General features: G+C 37.5%; 1 long non-coding RNA gene and 1 pseudogene across 1 annotated transcript in view; one reads left to right on the top strand and one right to left on the bottom strand.

Annotated features, from left to right (window-relative positions):
- LOC120621423 (uncharacterized) overlaps window positions 1-22,128 on the bottom strand; it is a 94,360-nt gene that overhangs the window by 36,844 nt on the left and 35,388 nt on the right. The gene's annotated exons all lie outside the window — the stretch shown is intronic.
- Window positions 20,955-21,073, top strand: LOC120622195 (uncharacterized; annotated as a pseudogene).

The raw sequence follows: 22,128 nt of genomic DNA on the forward strand, positions 1-22,128 counted from the left end.
CATTGTTTGGTAAAACTCTATGGAAGATTGTTTAGAGTCTTCTTACACCAATTCATTTATGTGTTTTCCCATAAGACAGCCATTAAAAGAGAGGAAAATTTGCCATTTGTGACAACGTGGATGAACCTGGAGGATGTTATGCTAAGTGATATAGCCAGACACTGAAAGACAAAGACTTTATGATCTCACTCATGTGTGGAATCTAAAAAGTAAAACTTATACAACCAGAGAGTAGAATGGTGGTTGCCAGGAGCTTGAGAGTCGGGGAAAGGGGGAAAATGTTAGTCAAAGGGTACAAACTTTCCATTCTAAGATAGTAAGTTCCAGGGATCTAATGTACAACACAATGATTACAGTTAACAATACTGTATTATATACCTGAAATTTGCTAAAAGAGTAGATGTTAAGCATTCTCATCACAGAAAAAAGGGTAACTATGTGAGGTGATGGATGTGTAATTTAACTTGCCAATGCTAATCATTTTACAATATATCAAATCGTTATATTGTATACCTTAAAAATATGATCGTATTTTACAATAAACAAACAAACATAAAAATTTTAAGTTTTTAACAAACCATATTTAAGAGGGTGACTGAGAGGCTATGCATCAAGGAGTAACTGTTAATCTCACCTCAGAACCATCACAGTGACGGTCCACTGCCTCTGGGACGAACACTGAAGCTGGGCCCACTGATTGGGCCCTGAACATCAGATCTTCCCCACACACAACTGTTCCCAAAAGCCAGATGCCTCCACTACCATGCTCCCCTGAAAATGGACTCCACTCCCAGCTCGCTTTCTTCTGCCACTTCACTCAAAATCTTTCCTGTGTTTGCATCTTATTGGCTGAGCCAAAGTCACACAACTAGACCCAGTAGCAAGAGGATCTGGGAGAGTGAGTGTTCCACTCCCACCTTTGGTAGGAAAGATTCATATTGTGGGAAATTCTCCAAAGAAAGACTTAATAAGATCCCACGTGGCCACAAAACATAACAAATGTCCACACTGCACATGAGCAGATCTATCTAACCAGGCCCATAGTCAACCGTACTGGGGCTGGGAATTGGAAAAGAGGGACTGGAAGTACACATGAAACAGGTATGACAAAGCATCTAGTTTTCCTAAACATCATACTCATACCCACCCAGGCAAATGGTCTCACTAATGTCCATTTTCTATTTTCTCATCTCTTATCAGATGTTCAAGTCAAGCATCAACCTCATTCGCTGCCATAGGATAATAGATAAAACTGAATCTCTGAATTATTGTTGCTGGAGAACAAACCTATGCTCACTTTAAAGAACTTGTGTCTTCTCTACACACTGTTAACAATTAGCTAACAATCACTATTGTATTTTGGCAAGGACATTGACTTGTAAAAATAAATAAATAAAAACTTTCATACTTCTATGGGAACAAAGCTAAGAATCCGAACAATAATAAAAACGTTGGAATTGGAAAGTAGACAAGAACAACCAAATCTATTCTTCAGGCAACAGTATCCTGAAAAGAAGGCCATATTAGCAAGATAAGGAGACTCTTTTGAAGGAGAAGATCAAAGGACCTGAGGAATCTATACAGTTAATATCACAGGGATGTCATTTAATTCTCTTGATTGATTTCATAAAATAAAGATTAATGATTATAAACCAGGAAAGAAGGGTTAAATTTTTCAGGTAAATGGATATCTGTAATATCAGATATGTTCTGATATTATAATGAACTCGGTCCAAAAACATTCAGTAGGCATCTGTCTACCTTCACCAAAAATATATTTGAAAAAGTACACACACACACGCACACACATGCACACAACACACACACAAGCAGCGAACATCTTTGTTTGTGGACAACCTCCTCAAAAAACCTGAGGAAAATAACTCTATAGGCAAAGTTAGTTGTAACTTTCTTTAGGAAAAAAATTCTTAGAAACGTTTTCTCCTTAAGAGTAACCCATTACTTAAAACATTTTAATTTTACTTGACAGTCTTAATGTTTCCAAAGATAAGAAGATAATGCTTTTAATATCCAAACTGGCTTTATGATTCTGGGTAGATATATTTTGTATAAACTCCAAAGCCATAATTAATGTGTATTATGAATATAAAATAGACTATACAGCACATTCTGCTTTAGATGAAACTCTGTGGTTAAAAATAAACAAACAAACAATGACTATATAACAGAAATTGGGTACTTGATGCATGAGATAGCGACCAAAAATTTATTTTATAATTAAGTTTTTAAGATCTTAAGTGGGATAACGCATACAAACTAGTAGATTTCTCTTGTGAATTTAATACGTGAATAAAAATATTTGGATCAAAATAAATATCTTAAGCCTGACAGCTTTTAAAATGTCAGAAAGTTTGGCAAATTTACTCATTCAATCCACATAGTTTCCTAAAGAACTATTAAAAAATATTCCCCATCAAACAAATGTGTGGTCATCAACTTGACGTTTAGCAGGCAGCCTGCCTTCTAAATCCAGCACTGCCTTGCTCATAGGCAGCAATAGGACCCATATACCTAGTAACCATGGCTTTCCAATAAATCCTCTTGAAAGGAACGGGGCTTCACATTTTCCAAGCTTTCAAAAGAAAGCTTTTCAAAGAAACTTTATATATTACACTGCTGAAAGTCATATGACTACCTCGTTTCTACATTTGTTGACCTGCAGGCTCAGCTGGACCTATACAGTCTGCTTTCATTATGTGACGAATGTTCTCCAAGCTCAAGCTGCCATTCTCATCACCTGCACAGGCAGAGATGAATGAGAATGGTGGATGTGCACCGAGGAGGTAATTTCCCTGATACAGGTGCTAATCAGGTTGGTGACATTAAGCATGGACAGAGAAGAATTACACTCACAGTCAGATGGAAAGAGTGCCCTTTATTTGCAAGTTGCTGGGTGTGGAGAGCTGGTCCTAGACAAAATGGTGAAGTCAGGAAAGTTCCCTGGGTTGGCATAGTCTCTTCTCCACCTCCAAGTGCCCTGGGTTCTCACACTGTTCCTTACAGGGAGAAGATCCCTACACATCCTTCAGATGCTCTGAGCTTTGAGTTCCACATCTTTAAAACAGGAATAACGATATGATAATTTTTGCGTTTGATAAAAGAATTACTATAGATAGCTAGATACATATGCTAGATGAGTGTAAGATATCGTTCATTCGTATCAGCATAGATGAGACATCCCTGTATTATTGATCATATCTTCTGATTACTGTCTAAACTAAACTAGTAAGCCTAACATTACACATTTAGAGCATCATCTTCTACTCTCATGAGCTCTGGAGCCAGGCATAAATGAATCGGAAATGTGGCTTTATTCACTTTTGTAAGTACTATCCACTTAGTTCTTACTATGCACAAAGCACTGTGGTAAGGATTTAACAATGAAAAACTCATTTAACCTGTGCAACAATCTGAGGAGGGAGAGCAGGGAAGGAATAGAACTCTCTAACGCTCTGACATGTAGGCAGTTGTCTACTCTGTCTGCATGAAGGACTTTCTTGGAAAGCAGACTTACCCCAAATGTGATCATCACCCTTAACAAGAATCAATGTATTCATGTGTGCACATCCTGAAGATGGACATGTGGTTCTGTTAATATCCCACCTCCATTCTGTTCCGTCATCTTGAACAGTTACTTTTCATTTTTATTAGACTAAGTTTTCTCAACTGGAAAGCAAAAGCTAAATGCTGCCTACGGTTTGTTTGTTTTTTTTAATCTCTAACGTTGTAGAGTTACTTAAATCAGTATTATTCTGTTGCAAAAAACAGAAACCCTTTTGAGCTAGTTCACAAGAAAGGAGTTGACCATAAGATGGTCAAGGCTTAGAGGAAAGGGGTCTGGCCCCCACCCCAGACAGCTCAGAGGACAGTCATTCTATTATGGAGTCTCCACTACTCTTTGAGCTTCAACTATGTTATTCTCTTTATCTACCATGGCTCTCCACTCTTAATCTGTTTCTCTCTTTTTTTTCATGATCCTAATAATGTCAGTTTGCATATAAGTTTGTACATTTTCTTTCTCATGGCATTCTATGGCCTTGTGCCCCCACCATTAGCTGGGTCAGTCTCTTGGTTTTCCAGTTTCTGGTAGAACTGTCTGACTGGTCCAAGCAAACACTTCAAGCCTGGACACATGGTCATAGGTCACTATTTAGTCTGTTGGCTGGCTGCTCCTGGTCAGGCCCAGCCCCAAAGCTTTCAGCTGTGATAAATGAGGAAAGAGAGCAACTTAGTAGAAAACACTCTCTTCTCAGCAGGGTTTGTGGTGGAGCAATTTTCTCAGGAGGAGAAATGTTCAGGGAGGACACTAGAATGTTTCTAGCATGACCACTAAACCACATCAATGTCTCAATTAAAATATGTTCTTTTACCAAAGAATGGTAGCTTCACATACTGCTGTGCCTTGAACACACACATGCATACACAATTGACTCACTCACACATCCATGCACATACACATAAATAAACAGGATATCTGTACCTGTACAATTGCAAATGTGAAATATTCCATTTTCTATAATGCTTGAAAAGAGAAAAGCAGCCTCTGACATCCAACAGCTGGCATGGCATTGCTAGCTAGCCCTTGATGTTCTGTTGAACATAAACAATTTCACAGAACATCAACATTAGACAGGGCCAATCTGTGACCATGATGGGTCAAGACAAAAACAATACCACTCCATAAGCATGTCTGAACACAGATAAAACATAAACATTGTCGAAGACATCACAAATATATCCCCCTTTCTTGACTAATATGAGTGATTGCTCCTTCCTTACTAATTACGGCTTTAGCTTCTATCTAATCTTCCCTCCTTCTAGATAAAATTCATTAAGCTACCCAATAGGAATTACCCCTGCATCCTGACAGCATCTAATCAACAGCAAAGTCCCATTTCCTTAAAGCCTCCCAAAATCACGTGACCCCTATCCAAATCTCATATAAGTCTTTTCTAACACCCTCTAACCAAGTCGCTTCATGGTTCCCTTTGGAACCATTCTCCCTCAATGCAATGGGTAATGAACACAACTTCTTCAACTGCAGGGGTGTGCTTGGTTGTCTTTGGCCAGACGGCATGGACATTCTTTACAGCTTATGAAGCAATTTCATCTTTGTGAAATTCACTCACTTAACCTCACATTCGTCCTGTGAATAGAAGTATCATTAGTCAATAAGTGAAGCAACTAGGCTTAAGGAAGGTTACCTGGGGTACACAATTGGTCATCAACAAAGGCCAATTTAAAAATAGGGCTGACTCTAAATCCAGTGCTTCTCATTCTAGAGGGAAATAACCCCCTCAGCGTGACTCTATTCCTTGGAAGAATTATAGAAACCAAAGACAGACACATGTATCTGTCTATCTATATCATCTTCTCTCTCTCTCTCTCTCTCTCTCACTCACACTCACACACACACGCACCTCTCTTCCTGCTTTAAAAACCAAAGTAGACAACACAAAACTAATAATTATTTTTACTCCCAAAGTTGTGATCAATTATAATCCGAGGTTTATTTAGGAAAAACAGGTCATTTCCATAATTCAGGAGAAAATGCCATTGGTATGAGGAGACAGCTGTCCTGGACGGTGTGCAGCACCTTGGGACATCTCTACCTCAACACCAGTCACTCTGGGCCAAATTCACCATTTACTGTCTTTCTCCCCTCTTCTCCTCTCTCTGACAACTGGTGAATAACCAGCCTCAATTGCTATTCAAGTGAGTGCACAGGAACCAATTCCTCTTTTCAAACTTTCCATTTAAATGGAGGTGAAAAGTCATCCTAATGTGTACTTACTATGAAGAGTTACTCCTATAAATGGAGTACTGAATGACGGAGTTAATAAAACACTGAAAGGGGGCATTTTCTCACCTGAGAACTTAATTGCTACAGCAAATTTAACAAGTAGCTCTTGACAGTCTATTTCATAAAAAGTGTTTTATTCTCAAATTATACCTTTGATTTATAAACTGCAGGGTGAGGGCCATCATTGGCCACAGGGAACATTTCTCTTCCTAAACACCAAGGTATAATTTATACACATCAAGACTAAAACAAATTTATTTGGCTTACGGTATAACTCAAAGTGCCTTTAATTTCTGTTATTATAATTTTGAAAAATTAACTTTGAAAATAAATTAAGCCATTGCCCATCTTCACAAATATACATATCCCTTGGGATTTCATACAGGTAAAGGACTCAAGTTATCACTATGAATGGCAGTTGGAGAAGATTCCACCTTTCCTTGTCAGCAATGGTTTAAATCAAGAATATGAATAACAGAATATTTTTCTTGATTCTTTATAAATATTTTAGGGTTTATTTTTCTTTAATGAGGGTTTAAGTTATTTATTTTAAAATAATTTTACCAGAGGACTTTATGTGATAGAAAGTATGTGTATAGCTTACTTTAAACAAAAAATAAATGTTCCAATTTCATTAACAAATATTTATTAGGTGTTGATTCTATCAATCAAGTCTCAGCTGGAAATAGACAACACAAATTAAATACTCTTAGGAGGGTTTACTTAAAAAGAGGCAGATTACAAACGTGGGCATAGGGCAATCATGGTGGGGTCGGGGGAAGGGTGCAGCTGGGACTATCAGCAGCAGTCATGTGGCCTGAAGAAAGCTCACAGTGAGGGGTTCAATAGAATAAAGACCTTGATCTTACTCTCCTCTCGCCCTCCATTTTTTTGTGGGGAGCAAGGAGAGGCAGAAATGTCCATTGGCCAAATCCAACTGGGATCCAGAGGACACAGGAGCCCATTTATGTGATACACAGAGGTCAGCCTTCAAGAACAGAGAGCAGAGAAAGATGGGGCATGGATGGAAAGGGGCACATGGAAGATGTCAGCATACCTACGCCACTGTGCTGAAGACAAATGTTGAATAGCACCCCTGTCTGCTCTCAAGAAGTATGCAGTCTATGGAAGAAAGAATAGATGAGTATATAATAAGTAAACTATAAATAAGCATTATAGAATTTCGATGGAAGGGAAATTTTAAATTCTAATAACATCTGTCCTTTTTGCCTGTACAGAAGCTCTTCACCTGTTTGAGAGGAACTCCCTTATTTTCCTTAGGGTAGTGGTTCTCAAACTTTAGCACAGATGTGAATCACCAGCATGGCTTGATTAAGCACGGACTACTGGACCTTACCCTAGCATTTTTGATTCAGTTGTTCTGGGGTGAGCCTTGAAAGTTTGCATTTCTTTTTTCAACCGAGATATAATTAACATGTAATATTATATTTGTTTCAGGTGTACTTAATGATTTGATATTTGCGTACATTGTGAAATGATCACTACAGTAAGTCTACTTAACATTCAACACCACACATAGCTATAATTTTTTCTTGTGATGAGAACTTTTAAGATCTACTCTCATAGCAACTTTCAAATATACAATACAGTATTACCAACTATAGTCACTTTCTGTGCTCTACATTTCTAATAGGTTCCCAGGTGATGCCAATGATGCTGGTGTACAGGAACCACAGTTTGAGAAACACTGCCTTAAGGAAATACCTGTTCTTCCCATTCCAAACCTTAGTTACTATTGGTCCCATTGGGCAATCAACGTCCCAACTATCTACCACTGATCCATGACCCACACCTGACCAAATAGCATTGTTCATCACTCTGAATCCCCCTTTGCCGGGGCTGCTCTGCAGTGACATTAGTATGTGTGACTAATATCTCCCATCTCTCCTTTCCTCTACCTCCCTGTTGATGGGCTCAGCTCTCATGTGCTTACAATATTATTTACTCAGGGATTTATCTTCATAAAACAATTTAAAGTATGAGCCAACATTTATCACTAGGATGTCCATCATAACATTATTAATTGCCTAAATATCCTGTTATAGGTGTTTGGTTAGATAAAGTATGTTTGTCCATATAATGGTATAAAACGAAGCCATTAAAACTTGAATGCAAAAATACATTCCTTGATATAGAATGAGGTCCATAATACGTTAACCTAAAAAAAGTCAGAAAACTATTTCTAAGATATTGTCTTTATATATGCATATATATGTATCAATCATTGTATTAAGTAATTGTTTATAGGTAGATAGAATGATGGGTATTTTTAATTTTTTTTTTGTTTGCCTGTCTGCTGTTTTTTAAATGAGCATCATTGCTTTTGTAATAAAAATAAACAATAAAAGAAATTTAATTTCAAGACATATACTCATGCAGTTCTCATATTGACTATCTAATTTAAGGCATCAAAAAATAAGCACCTGTATTTGTTCTATTTTGTCAGATCTTCGTGGTTCTATAAAATCCAAATGTATTAGTTATAATTAGGTTTTGCTGCATGTGACCTCAAACTCAAATTAAGAAAGGCTTAGAACTAAGGTTCTCACATATTTTATGGAGATTAACAGTCCAGGGTCAACATGACAGCTTACAAATTCCAAGGGACTCTGTCACCTCCCAGACTTTCACTTCCTTGTTGCTAGAGTGTAAAGTGCAGTAGGTAGGAGAAATGGCAAAGGGAAGGAAGACCCCCTTAAAGACACTTGCTTAAACTGAGCATACTACTTCTGTTCATTGGCTAGATCTCAGCTACATGGTCATACCTAGCTGCAAGAGAGGCTGGTAAATGCCTCAATTAAACTTGGGAGCTCTATTACTGTGGAAGAAGGGGAAATTACACACACACACACACACACACACACACACACACACACACACGTATATGTATATGTATAAGCGTTCCATGTTATACCATGTCACATAAAAGGCATAATCTACTTAAACTCTACCCAGTAACTCCTCCAGATAAAGCACTCAAAATAAGAGATCTTTCTGAAATACCTCCTGATAAACCTGGGCCTCAAATCTTCCCTAATCTGGTGCCATTGAACAAACATTTTTCAGTAGCTTTATTTCATAGGTAACTAGTACAAGAAGAGAATGTTTAAGTTTGTAAGAGTTTGTAAAATATTTACTTTTCCTTCGTTTTCATGATTGAAGAGAATCTTGTTTCTGAGAAGCTGGTCACCAGCTAGTGTGAAGGCTAATCACCCAGAGAATTTCCAGAATCTACTGTCTGCATCTCATTTTACACCTAACATCTGATATGAAGCTGATTTCTACAACGGATGGGGTATACTGATTATTCCACTTTGGCTACACTGGCCTCCTTGTTGTCCATGGACATGGCCAGGAAGTTCAAAACCTTTGAATTTACTTGTTCTCTGCTTGGAATTATCAGATATTTACTCACCTCACTGACTAATTCCTCTACCTCCTTCAGATCTCTACTCAAATATTGGTAAGGCCCTTGCCATCATGCTATTTAAAATTGCAATTGCCTGCCTCTCTACCCAGCACTCTTCTACTTCATTTTTGTCCTTGTTATTGATTTATATGCCTAATATAATACATGTTTTGAGTATTTAATGTCTGTCCTACCCCAACCCCAACCAGAAAGTAAATTCCTTGAGCGTAGGGATCTCTTTCTGTTTTACACAATTCTTTTGTCCCCTGACCTAGAGCAGAGCCTGGCACATGGTAGATGCTCAACAAATATTGGATCAATTAATTAATAAACAAAGAAATCTTATTTCTCAAGAATCTCTGAAAGAGAGTATTGGCCCAGTTGAATGAGTGTTTGATGAAAGAATAAGTCAAACAGTTCTAAGCATGACTCATTAAATCCAGAGCTCAATTTTATAAGTATTTTCTGAGCCCTTGTCTCTATTAGGCTCTGTGCTAGGCAGTAAGGAAACGATTATGAGCAGAGCCAGACAAAGCATAGAAGTTTCAATATAACAAAGTTGAGCAATATGAATCATACAGTTCCATAAACAAATGCAAAACTGAGACTATGCTAATCACTACAAAGGAGAAGGACTCTTTCCCAAGTGATTCTTCCTATCACCCTACATTTTTATATTACCTTCCGGTGGATCTTACTTAATTTCCTATTTGTTTACCTCTTTATTATACATCTTCTTCACTAAAATGAATGTCCCCTGATAATAGGGATCTTATCTGCTTTTTCTCCATATCCCTAGTATTTATAACAGTGTCTAGCACTTGACGGGCATGTGATATTTTTGAATGGATGAATAATGCTATAAATACATGAGAGAAGTTAAGAAAGGCAAAAAGACAGTATGATTGATATGAAATATGAAAACTAAGAAAGAGTTAACTGGACAAATGAAGAAAGACATTTCAAAGGGGGAAATGACATGTACAAAACCTTTGTGGTCAGAAGCTACAAAACTACAGCTTACAGCTCATGGTTTGCTGTACACAAATGATCCAACTTGCCATCTGTTTTTGTAAATAAAGTTTTAGTCGAATACAACCACACTCATTCTGTATTGTCTTCGGCTGTTTTCACACTACAAAGGCAGAGCTGAGTAGGAAGAGCTGAGTAATTGAGACAGAGACCAAATAAACTGCAAAGCCCAAAATATTTATTATCTGGTCCTTTAATGAAAAAAGTTTGCTGACCTCTATACACTATTAACATCCTCTGGGAAAGCATCATAAATGTACTTTTCAGGCCCAATCAAAGACCTGTTGAATCAGAATCTCTGAGGGAACAGGAGGGCAGCAATCTATCACCTCTCCGGATAATCCTAAAGCACACTAACCACTGTGGTAGAGGATGAGAGCAAAAGAGATGTGTTATGAGAGATGAGGCTGGAAAAGTCAGCAGGCTAGACCATGTGGGCATAAGGCCATGTTTAAGAATTCAGTCTTTATCTTAAGGACAAAAGGAAGCCATTGGAAGGTTTTAAGCAGGCAGGTAATAACAAGTAGATTTGCAATTTGCTGTTACTCTGGCTGAAGAATAAGTTGTGGCATTAGATTATAGGTAGCCAGATCAATTGGGAGGTTATAGTCTCACCAGTGAGATGCTGGTAGTTTGAATCTAGATGATACAAACAGCCGTGGATAAAGATGGATATAGGAAACCAACTGAAACATCCAACTACCATACTCTTGTTTCTATCCTTATAGCTAACCAAACTTCAGTTTCCTTCTCAGTAATATTGGGATAATAACTCAAAAATTTGCTGTGAGGGTTAAATGATAAGAAGTATATGAACACCCAGCACAGACTCCAGTACAAAATAAGGACTCAACTTATAAGAGTTCTTTTCTTAAGATGTCTTTCCTTTTTCTTCTGCTTTACCTTCATTCTTTCATCTTAAGTTATGACTCTTGCATTCCACTTTGGCTAGTCTACACTATGACAATTTGGAAGTAGTGAATATGTTCCTATTTCCTTCCTCTCTAGCAAGATTGAGATCCTCCTTTGTGGTAAACTTTAAAATACTTTCAAAAAGAATGAAAAATTTTAAGCTAATTAAGAGAGTCTAGTATTGACATGGTCATGGCAGAAAATTCTTTAAAGAAAATAATTTTTCTTCATTTATACCCCTATTCCAAAAGGGATTTAAGACAATTTCCAAAAATATGTATGCCACAGAAAAATAAATTTAATTAACAGAAAGAAAAATGAGACAAAAGGAAAAGAAGCTGATTTAGAGCCATGAGCAAAGTCAGAAAGCTCCAAGGATTCTGCCACTAATTTGGCTTTGAGTTTTTCAGAAGTCAGTATGTCAAGGAAGCCAGTGTGGGTTACGAGATTCGCAGTTTCCATAAGGCTAAAGCATACCAGTGCTCAATAAAAGCTCGTAACATGGAAAGATGCCTCCCCTGGGACCCCAGGGTGAAGACACTGAATAATGTAACAAACAACATCCTTGGCAACCCCCAGAACAGCACTGAAGAATCCCTTCCTAATTGCTATGTTTTGTAAAGCCAGGGTTCAAGTTAGCAACATCTATAATTTAAGTGGTCCCCTTGAGGGCTGAGGAATGAATGCTGGTATTCACACTGTATAGTCACATGCGAGTAGAATGTGGAAACTGAAAAGTCGAGGAGGTCTTCTAGCCCAGAGGTTCTGAGGCTATTTCTTGGATTCCATGGGTTCCACAGAGAAGTCTCAGAGGAAGTGGAGAGTTGGAGAAGCACCTGAAAGGCCAGTGGGGCAGGGTCTTACACTCAACATCCCTAGTATCGACCAAAACAAAGTTTGAAAACCACAATGGCCACAATACAGTGCAGCAATTCAATAAGCAGACTGGAGTTATTTGGAAGTCCAAGAGCTTGGGTTAATATTCAAACTACTCAACTGTGAGACTTTGGGCAAATTACTTTACCTCACTTGTGCTTTGGTTTCTTTATTTGTCCAATGTAAATATTGATAGAACCTACAAATAGGGTTGTTGAGAAGATTAAACTCCTCGATGGAGATAAAGTCCAATAATATTATGTTTTATTATAAATATATTATATATGTTTGGTCTTCTTTCATGGTTCTTGGATCCAAAACCCTTGGAATTTCCTGAACAATAGAAACAATGGAATGTTTTTTGTTATAACATTTGGTCTCTTGTCCTCAGTTTCTGAAATGGCTTCAGAGCCATAAAGGTGAAATGGGACTCTTTATATTTCTAACAAGCCCCTTTTCACCACAACTAGGCATACGTTAATGAGGAACCAATCCTGAATAGAGATGTGGAACTTTTATTCATGCACTCCGATTTCAGTAGAGGGGAGAGGAGCTGAAGATTGAATCAATCACCAATGGCCAATGATTTAATCAATAATGCCCATGTAATAAAGCCTCCATAAAACACACACACACACACACATGCATGCACAAACAAAGCTTTCATTTTAGAGAAATAGATGCTTCTACATGTCACCACACCAGACCACAAACTCCACAAGGACAGAAACTCTATGTTTGGGACCTCCCTTTATGTATCCTTTCATCTGCCTATTGATTCATATCCTTTAATATCCTTTGTAATAAATTGGTAAGTTAGTGAGTAAACAGGTTTCCTAAACTCTGTGAGCTGCTCTAGCAAATTAATCGAATCCAAGGAGGGAGTTGTGGGAACTTCTGATTTTGGCAAAAGCCCAGGTGACAACTTGGACTACGATTGGCATCTGAAGTAGGGAGAGGAAGTCTTGTGGGACTGAGCCCTAACCTGTGGGACCTGGTGCTATCTCCTGGTAGATAGTGTTAGAATTGAGTTGAATTATAGGACACTCAGCTGGTGTTAGAGAATCCTTGGTGGTGTGGGGAAAACATCCTCCCCCACACAGGTTGATATTAGGTCCAGAAACCATAAATCCTTTAGAAGAATGCCTGGAACAGAATAAGTGTTCTATAGTTGTTTAGTAGCGAATTTTGGATAGGACAACTATTAACCCCTGAATCCAGTTCACCCTCCTACATATAAAGAAACTGCTGCAGTAAAAATACTCTGTCTACTTCCAAAAGAAAATGTCCAGAAATTTAAGTGACTTGCCCCAATCACATTTCCAGTAGCAGAATAGGCATTGGAGCCTGGCACTCCTGACTTCTTGTTCAATGGCCTATCCACACAACAGAGAGACTGGTTTCCAGTTCTCAGGGCTGCACCCCATTTTACTCTCATTACCTCATGGTACCCTTTTCCTGAAATCCAGAATATGGAATAGCAAATAGCTCTTGTCTCATGTGTGAGCTCCAGTTGTTAGTGGCTTCCTAGAGAAGGATTTCAGATCACATTGAGGATTAGCAATATAGAGGTTTACAATGAACTAGTCTACCAGTAGGAAAAGAAGGGAGATATCTGTAGAAACACTTCACTGTAGCAGACACTTTGTTACCTGATAATTTCTTGAGGATCAAAACCATGTGTAAGCACTTTGGACTCATCACAGCACATCTCCATATTCTGTACTCATGTAGGCCATTTGTGAATGTTTACTCAGTGACTGATTAATTGTATGAGATAAAAAAAAAAAAAACCAGTAGTGACCGATTCCATTGACCTTTTATAGAACATAAGGTTGGCGGTATTACTTACGGCTAAAAATTATGAGCATTTAGTTATTTACTTTCTCAAGATCCTCCCAACATATAACAATGCCTAACTGTTTTTGGAAGGTCTGTTGGCTAAACAATGAGGAAGAACATGTAATGATTTCTATTAGGAAGATGTCCATCTGTGAAAGCCCTTAAATCAATTCAAGACTTTTACACAATGCCTGACTTCAATATGTATTACCTCTGAAACTGAAATCACTTATTTTCAAATAATTTTGACACTGCAAACAGTTACTGAGTTTCTAGTTTATCCAGACACTGTGCATAGGAAAGTGAATGAGAGTTGCTGGTTTCCGACAAAGATATAAATGCCAATTAAGCTTAACAAACTTAAGAATGCACATGGATACCAATAGAAGAGCAAGAAAAGTATTAATAGAATGTGTGCCTAGATTGGAGGTGGTGAGTGGAAAGGCTTTTTAGAGAAGGTTCTCTTGAAATACAGAGATTCCAATGGTCTGTTATGGAAGAGGGAAGGCCATTTTGGGGAGAAGGAAAGGCTTTAGGGAATTATAGGGAATTATAAAGCATGCTACAAAAAGTCATTGTAATAAATGAAAATGATTATAAAACTTTATGAATACAAAGGCAAAGTTACTTGAAGAAGGCTAATGTGCTACTTTGTTGTCCATCTTCCAAAACTGCTAAATCTCAAAATTTCAAATTATTATATACCTAGTTCAAAAATTATTTTCAAAATATGCAAAGTAAAACCAGGTTAAAATAAATCATTTATTATATCCAGTCAAGATGGCAGAGTAGGTAAATGCAATGCTTGCCTCCACATCAAAATTATAACTAAACTACAGAACAGCAATAATTGGGAGTCGCCTGAAGTCTAGCTGAACATAAGTCCTATAACTGGGACACACATAAGAAGCCACCACGAGACTAGTAGGAGGGTTGGAGACACTGAACGAGCTGGTCCCACAACCACATGTGGCAGTTGAGCATCGAAAGAAGTATCTTGACTGCAGAGGTCACCCTGGAAGAGCAAAGCGTCCCAGCCCCACACCAGGGTCCCCAAACCAGGGTTCCAGTACTGTAAAGAGAAGTCCCCTTCTGGCTATGAAAACCAGCAAAGATTGTGGCTGACTGAGACAGAGGACCAATGGAGTCATAGATGATCCTCTTAAGGGGCCTGTGCCTGAACTTACTGACAGATTCACTCACTCTGAGCTCCATTGCTGAGGCAGCAGCTCTAAGGTACCACAGACCTACAGAGAAGAACTGAATTGTCTGGCTTTAAGGGCAAGGGCTAGAGGGGCAGCTTTCTCCCAGAGAGAAATGCTGACAAAAGCTACTGTTTATTTCCTGAGCCCTCCCCCGCCCTGTGTGCAGACTCAGGCAGCCATCATATCTGAGTCTCCATCAAACTGGCTACCCCACCCTGGGTATTCTCTGAGACCACACCCCTCACAACCTGCGGGCCCCCCAAGCTGCTTCCGGTAGATTTTCCATACAAATGGCCTGGCTTGGCTCATGCTGCAGATTTTGCTAAAATCTCTCAAAGGTTCTCAAAACCTAAACAAACAGTATCTAGCCCCTGCATGCCCCATATCTCTTGCTGAACAGCCTCAAGCTTGGCACTAGCAACAGCTAGCTTTGGTTTGTGGCTTGGCCTCTTGAGGAACATTCAAGCCCAATATGGGTGGTGGCCATCTGTGGATTGCTTGATAGATTATGCCAGGTAGCCCCAGGCAGGGTATAAGCTGAGGCCGAACTTGGCCTATGGTGGGGCCCCTCTCAGGAGACCCCCAACTTGCATGCCTAAAGGCCAGCTTTGGTCTGAGCCAGAGCACAACCCAGGGCAACATCCGAGGATGACGCACCAAAAAAGCAGACTGGACAGGCACCAGAGTCAGCCCCTTTACAATAGCTCCTCCACTGTAGTCACCAGTCAGTCCTCATAACCAATCAGCCTGAGGGTCAGTCCCTCCCACTGATGTTCAAACAGTAACCAAGGCTCAACTACAACAGAAGGGTACACACACCCATACAAGGGACACACCTGGAGTACCTGGCTCAGGTGACCAGGGAGACTATGTCACTGAGCCCCACAGGACACTTACTATATAAGGCCACTCTACTAAGACTGGGAGACATAGAAACAAACAAGGAGGTGACCAAAATGGAGAGACAAAGAAACATGACCCTAATGAAAGAAAAGAACAAAGCTCTAGAAAAAGATAAAAAATATGAATCAAAATGGTAATAACTACATATCTATCAACAATTACTTTAAATGTAAATGGATTAAATGTTCCAATCAAAAGATAAGGTGGCTGAATAGATAAGAAAACAAGACCCTTACTTATGCTCCCTACAAGAAACTTCAGATCAAAATATACACACAGACTGAAGGTAAAGGAATGGAAAAAAGATGTTTCATAAAAATGGAAATGAAAAGCTGATGTAGCAATACTTAGAGCAGACAAAATAAACTTTAAAACAAAGGCTATGACAATGGACAAAGAAGGACCCAGTCATCCCACTTCTGGGTATTTATCCAAAGAAACCCAAAACACTAATTTGAAGAGACATAAGAATGCCTATGTTCATGGCAGCATTATTTACAATAGTCAAAATATAAAGACATCCTGGGTTTGTATCAATGGATTAATGCATAAAGAAGAGATGATACATATGTAAACGGAATATTACTCAGCCATTAAAAAGAATGAAATCTTGCCATGTGGATGGTGAGGTTAAGGTGAGGGAATGAAGTGAAGTAGGACCAGAAAAGGTTTTCTAGAAGAGCCAATAACCAAACTAACACCTAGATGAGATGTTAGCTAGATGACGCTGTTCATCTTCTCTTCTTTATTCCTTCAAATATTTCCTCCTTTGGTTAGCAGGACACAACATCCTCACCTAGTTTTCCTCCTACTTCTCTGGACTGGGCCTCCTCAGTACACTTTTCTACCTAAGTTCAAAATGTTGAAGTGACCCAGAGCCTAGTCCTGAATCACTTTTTCTTCATTTTAACACACACACACACACACACACACACACACCTGTCCATCTCATCCAGTCTCATGGCTTTGAATATTATCTATATGCTGATGGCTCCCAAATTTATATCTTCAGCCCTGGCCTTACTTCTGAACTCCAAACTTGTATATCCAATTGCCCACTTGACATTTCCACTTGAATATCCCAAACCAATCTCTGATATCCCCCTCAAATTTCTCCTTCAGTCTTTTCATTCTATTACATGCCAAATCCATCCATTCAGTGGCTTAGGCCAAAAATCTTGACTCCTTTCTTTTGTTCAAAACTCCTTATCAACTCACCGATAAATCCTCTCCATTATTCCTTTATTTTACTCAAAATTGAACCTTTTCTCATCACTAACCTCCACCCCAGTACCATCATTTTTCACCTGAATTACTGCTCTCACTCCAAACTGATCCCCAGGCTTCTACCTTAGCCACATGAACCTCTCAACACAGAGGCCAGAATGAGCTGGTCAACATGGTAAGTCAGATAATTCAGACTAAGTCCGAACCTTCCAATAGTCTCCCATTTCACTTGGAGAACAAGCCCAAGTCCTTACAATGACCTAGAAGGCCTACATGATTTGTTCTACCCCCATTATCTCTCTAACCTCATCTTGCATTACTTTTCCCCTTGTTCACTCTATTTCAACCACATCATCTCCTTGATGTGCTTCATACACTCCCAGGCACATTCTTGCCTCAGCCTGCTATTCTGCTTGCTATTCCTCAGCCTGAGACGTTCTTTCCCCAAATATGTACATGGCTCACATCCTTACTTCCTCCAGGCCTCCTATTCAAAAGTTATATTCCGCAAGCCATTTCCTGGTCACCCAATCTAAAATTGTAAGCCCTACCCTTAATATTTCTTATGCTCTTTCCTTGCCTTATTTTTTTCCCTTAGAATTTACCATTATTTTTTATGATTTACTTGGTGTATTTTTGATCTCCACTAAAATGTAAGCTCCACGAGTGTAGGCATTTTTGTCTTTTACTTACTACTGTGTCCCCAACTCCTGGAACACTGGCTAACACATAGTAGGCACTCAATAAATATTTATTAAATGAGTGAAGGAAAGGAAATTCCGTTCCATATAGAAGAGTAGAGAGAATGACATAGTGATAATAAATAGCTCATATTCCTTTAAAAAAATAACTAACATGCATTAAATTTTCTAAATTTAGAAAGCAAATCTAGAAGAAAAAAATATTTGCTACAATGAAGATATATAATGAACATGCTTTACTTTATCTGCAATTTCTAATTGATTTTATTTAAATGTAGAAATATTTTAAAAGCTCAATAAATTTTCAAATGCTTTAAAATATTAGGAAGTTATTTTGGAACATTCAAATAGTTTTAAAATCATTTTCAAAAACTTCAACTTGTCAGCAAGCTTAGAAAATAAATTAGTTTAATATCTAAAATGTTTGGAAATTGTGCCTTAAAATGTTTGGATTTAAAATGGGGAAAAATAGTTTGAAAACAATTGTAAAAGCCAACTGTTTTCAACCTGATTATGTTTGAATTTTAACATTTTGTTATCTGGGTAAAGAAGTAGAGAGAATAAGCATTTCACTTATAAGCAACATTTCCAAATTTGAGAGAAACAGATTGAAAATTTTCAAGTATACTTTTTCAGCCTTGTGCTTAATAGTAAAAAAACTAAAACTGTGCCTGTCAATAGAAAAACTAGGAAAAAATGCATTTAAAATGGAATATTAGAAAATAATACCAAACATATTCAGTAAAGAGAGTAAATTATAGAGATGTGTGTCTGGAGGGATATCTCTCCCTGACTGTTAATAGTGGTTGCCCCTAGACAACCAGAAGCATGGGGACTTTTAATTTATCCCCTTTTGCAGCATTCTAAGATTCTTTGAAATGTGATGAGTTATCTATCAGAGTTTTTTTCTTTAAAAAAAATAACAACCATAAAAACTGTTTCAAATATATCTCCCATGAGATACTGGGATCAATTAAATCTGTTCCTAGCTTTTGAGGGATTTAAAATATAACAAAATAGAAATATTAAAGAATAATTGTTCTATGATATGATAAGCTCTATAGCAACAGCACACAGTTCAGGAGACATACAGATAAAGGAACTTCTCAATCTGTTAGAAAGCCTTCCCAGAATATAATTGGGCCAATTCTTGAGAGACACGTAGACCTGGACCAAAATATTTCAAGCAGATGAGTATGCAAGGGCACATAGTGGGAAACAGGTGGTAGTTTAGCTTGACCAGGAGATGGACTCAAGACTCCTTCATAGTTATTGCTACGAAGTCTGGGTCTAAACTGGGATGAGCTTTAGAATAAAACAGAATATACACAAATAAGTAAATATGTCAGGCCACAGAGCCCATTTTGGTCCAATTCTCAAGCCTATGGATCTTCTCCTAAACTTCAGCTCTTATCTCTGATAAAATGTCCCTGAGTTTGGCATCCCCATAAAAAGCTTCTTTCTAAAGATAGAAAGGCACTTATATCTAGCTTATCAAAGGAAGACTTGGAAGTAATAACCTTCTTACATTCAGCTTTTAAATTTTTCCTGTTAAAGCAATATCCATGATTATGTTTGACCTTCCCAGTGACCTACAAGAATAGATGAGTTGAGGTATATTTTAAATTTTTATTAAACTTTATTGGGGCAATATTGGTTAAATAAAATTATACAGGTTTCAAGTGTACAATTCTATAATAAATCAACTTTTATTGCATTGTGTGTTCCCCATCCAAAGTCAAATATCTTTCTGTCACCATATATTTGATCCCCTTTACCCCTTTCTACATCCCTTCCAACACGCTTTCCCTCTGGTAACCACTAGACTGTTGTTCGTTTCTATGATTTTTATTTGTTTGTTGATTTCAGTTTTATATCCCAAATATGAGTGAAATCATAAGGTTCTTCACTTTTTCTGTCTGACTTCTTTTGCTTAGCATGATATTCCCAAGATCCATCCATGTTATTGCAAATGGCAGTATTTCCTCTTTTCTTATGGCTGAGTAGTATCTATTATATGTATGTACTGCCTCTTCTTTATTTAGTCATTTATCAAAAGACACTTAGGTTGTTTCCATGTCTTGGGCACCATGAATAATGCTATAATGAACATAGGGGTATATATACCTTTATAAAGAAGTGTTTTCAAATTTCAGGGGTAGCTACCCAAAAGAGGGATCACTGGATTATATGGTAACTCTATTCTTAAGTTTTTGAGGAACCTCCAAACCGTCCTCAGTAGTGACTGTATCAATTTATATTGCCATCAGCAGTGTATAAGAGTTCCTTTTTATCCACAATTTCTCCAATACTTGAGTTAGGGTATTTTTTACGGCATTTTATAGAGAAGGTCGTGGAGGCCAAGAGAAATATCACTCTACACATTGATGAATTGGCTAGAACTCAAGTTCACAAATCTGTTATCTCCAGTCCAGAGCATCTCTCATTGGATCACATTATAAAATGATAACGGGTCTTTAAAGTGAGTATCTGAGGGCACATGCCACCATTCTCTGCTCTTCATCTTTCAGCACTGGTTGTCAGCAGAACTTCAGGAAGAAATAGTCATTTCTACATGAAATTTCTTCCAAAACAGTAGTTCTTTGTTATTTCTCATTGTTGAATGAGATAACACTTAATTTAGTGCTGTTTAATCCCAAATAAAGTAAAAATCCTTAGAAACCTATTTAGGGAGAAATCAATGGTTCAAAAAATAATAAAGGAGAGAAGCTGGTGCTCTGGAAGAGTAAGGAAGATGAAGGTCATTTTGCTTTGTTCAAGAGTTAACATGCCTTCGGAAAAAAAAAGAAAGATAAGTGACAGGTCATCAGCAACTGGCCTTTTCTCCTTTTTAATTCACTTTCCTAACCACTTGCATTCACTCTGAGGAAAAAAAAAACTGTCTAAAACTTCTTTTGCCTTCTAAATTAATGTCTCTAAATTTCTATTTTCTCATCTATAAATAGGGATAACAATCATATTGATTAATAATAATAATAATAATCTACAGCCATGCCACCATGAACGTGCCCGATCTCATCTGATCTCAGAAGCTAAGCAGGGTTGGGCCTGGTTAGTACTTGGATGGGAGACCACCTAGGAATACCAGGTGCTGCAGGCATAAAAAAAATAAAATAATAATAATAATAATTATGATGATGATGATGATGATGATGATGATGATGATGATCTGGAAGGCTGGACCACAATTCTGCTTCCAGCCAAGCTGGAATAACAGGAATCAGATTTACTCCACCACTCCCCCCCCAAAAAAAAAATCAAAAAATTGACAGAAAATATAAAACAATGGCTTTCAAAATACTAGACAACAGGCAATGAGGGACATAATACCTGAGAGATGAGAAACAAACAAGGCAAGCCCAAGATTGCCCCAGACATTTTCTGCCTTGAGAAATTTCCTGACTGAAAACCTTAAAAGTGAGACACAAAAAGATCAATCTTTTTCTAAGTAACTGATAACAAAACAAAGCTTGACGTTATTTAATGAGAATGCAAAAATATCCAGCAACAAACAAAATACAATTCTAGTGAAAAATTACCAAGTATGCAAAGAGCATAAAAATATAACCTAGAGGAGAAAAATTAATCACTTGACACTAACCCAGATGTGACATCTGCGTCACATTATTAGCACATAAAGATATTAAAAGAGTTATAACTCTATTCTATATGTTCAAAAATATAAGTAGAAAGGTAATTTTAAAGGACCAAATAGAACTTCCAGAGATAAAACTAAAACACATTAGATGCAAAATACACAGGTTGGGATTAACAGATGATTAGACTTTGTGCAATAAAATATTAGTGAATCTGAAAACATAGCAATAAAAATATTTTTAAAACAATGGTAAAATTTGATTAAAACTATAAACATATAGTTCCAAGAAACTCAATGAAGTACAGTACAAAAAATAAATAAAAATTCAAGGCACATCATAATCAAATTGCTCAAAATGATTGAAAAAGAGAGAATCTTAAAATCAGTCGAAAAAAAAAAGACTTGTTACAGACAGAAGAACAAAGATAAGGAAAATATTATAGCAGCTTTCTTGTATGCACAAGATGACAGTGCCCAGAAAGAAAAAACTGTAAACATATAATTGTACAACAAGTGAAAATATATATATATATATATATATATATTTTTTTTTTTTT

Source organism: Pteropus medius, unplaced genomic scaffold (assembly GCF_902729225.1).
Source record: "Pteropus medius unplaced genomic scaffold, Ma_sr-lr_union100, whole genome shotgun sequence".
Taxonomy (NCBI): Eukaryota; Metazoa; Chordata; class Mammalia; order Chiroptera; family Pteropodidae; genus Pteropus; species Pteropus medius.